This window comes from Sus scrofa, chromosome Y, assembly GCF_054392235.1.
Source record: "Sus scrofa isolate SSC_HxYL_T2T_F1_AM1 chromosome Y, Sscrofa_HxYL_maternal_Yorkshire_Landrace_v2.0, whole genome shotgun sequence".
Lineage (NCBI taxonomy): Eukaryota > Metazoa > Chordata > Mammalia > Artiodactyla > Suidae > Sus > Sus scrofa.
In genome coordinates, this window is record NC_139402.1 from 11167156 (window position 1) to 11169328 (window position 2173).

The 2173-nt window shown below is 42.1% G+C and overlaps 1 pseudogene; it reads left to right on the forward strand.

The window, feature by feature from the left end:
• Positions 1-362: 362 nt before the first annotated feature.
• On the forward strand, positions 363-1504 carry LOC100624054 (selenide, water dikinase 1 pseudogene; annotated as a pseudogene).
• Positions 1505-2173: the final 669 nt, after the last annotated feature.

Below are 2173 nucleotides of genomic sequence, written 5' to 3' on the forward strand. Positions count from 1 at the left end.
AGGACTTATCCTAGTAGATTTCATTTATGTTTTGATTTACATTATTCTAATGACTAAAAATGTTGAACATCTTTCATTTGCTTCTTAATAATTTATATAACTTCTTGGAGAATTCTTTTCACAACCTTTGCCCATCTTTCATTTCGTTTTGGTTGTAACATGTAAGATTTCATTATATATTCTGGATATTAAACCTAAATAAATTATATAATTTGCAAATATTTTATCTCACTCTGGAAGTGCCTTTTTCCTTTCTTGATAATGTCCTTAGATTTTGATGAAATCCAACTTATCTATTTTTTCTTTAATTTATCTTGTTTTAAAAGTTATATTTAAAATCCACATTTGTGAGCCCAAGAACCATGTCTGCATGGGAGTCCTTTAACCTGAAAAGTTATGAATTGGACAAGAGTTTCTGGTTAACTAGACTCACTGAACTGAAGGGCACTGGCTGCAAAGTACCTCAAGATGTCCTGCAGAAATTGCTGGAATCCTTACTGGAGAACCACTTCCTAGAAGATGAGCAGTTTCTTGGAACAATTATACCAAGGATTGGCATTGGGATGGATACTGTGTCATTCCTCTAGGGCATGTGGTCTTTCCTTGGTTCAGACCACAGACCATTTATCCCATTGTTGATGACCCTTACGTGATGGGCAGGATAGCCTGTGCCAACATCCTTAGTGACCTCTATGCCATGGGGGTCACAGAATGTGACTATATGTTGATGCTCCTTGGAATCAGTAGTAAAATGACAGACAGGGAAAGGGATGAAGTGATGCCCCTAATTATACACTGTTTCAAGGATGCAGCAGAGGAGGCAGGAACACCTATAAGAGGTGTTCCACCCATGGATTTTTTTAGGAGGTGTGGCTACAACTGTCTGCCAGTTCAAGGAATTTATCATGCCAGATAACTCAGTGCCAGGGGATGTGCTCATGCTGATAAAAACCATGGGAACACAAATGGCCGGTGACTATGCACAACTGGGTGAACATTCCTGAAAAATGGGATAAAATCAAGCTGGTGGTCACCCAGGAAGACCTGGAGCTGGCCTACCAGGAGGCCATGATGAACATGGCCAGGCTCAACAGGACAGCCACGGGACTCATGCAGATGTTCAATGCCCTTGCTGCCACCGGCCTCAGGAGCTTCGGGATCCTGGGCCACATGTAGAACCTGGCCAAGCAGCAGAGGAATGAGGTGTCCTTCATGATTCACAACCTTCCAGTGCTCACCAAGATGGCTGTGAGTAAGTCCTGCGGGAACTTGTTCAGTTTCATGCCTGGAAATGTTAGGGGAACTTCTAACCTGTTTACTGCATAAGCAAGCAGCTTGGTTCTGCACAGAGATCAAGTCTCCCAAATAGGGTGAAGCATAGATTATTGGGATCATTGAGAAGGGGAACTGCACAGCCAGGATCATAGACAAATCCCAGATTATCAAGGTCATGATGCAGGTGGCCACCCAGAAGGTGAACCCCACACCAGGTATCACCTCTTAATCTTGGCTGGTTCCATGTGTGGTTTTGGTTTTAAATAGCTCTATTTTCATTACAATCATTTCAGTTAAAGACTATAAACAACAAAGAAAAAAATCGCATTGTGTCTACACATTTGGTGACCTTAGGTCAATTTGTGAGTGGATGCAATTAATAAAATAAAATCCATTGCCTTTTTTTCCTGTTACATTAACTGAAGATGCACCTAATCTTGAGGCAGCTTTTAATTTCAGAATTATATTATTATCCAATACTGTTGATTCATTTGGAATCTTTAGACATGTCTCTTGCTGAGTAGGCTCTTTATTTTATTTTTATTTATTTATTTTTTTTGTCTTTTTGCCATTTCTTGGGCTGCTCCCGCAGCATATGGAGGTTCCCAGGCTAGGGGTCGAATTGGAGCTGTAGCCACCAGCCTACGCCAGAGCCACAGCAATGCAGGATCCGAGCCGCGTCTGCAACCTACACCACAGCTCACGGCAATGCCGGATCCTTTAACCCACTGAGCAAGGGCAGGGATCAAACCCGCAACCTCATGGTTCCTAGTCGGATTCGTTAACCACTGTGCCACGACGGGAACCCCTGAGTAGGCTCTTTTTAAAAGTGCTTTCATGTAGCACAGACATTATTTGTCGTAGTGTTGAATAACAGTCTGTGTCTTTTCATTTTTCG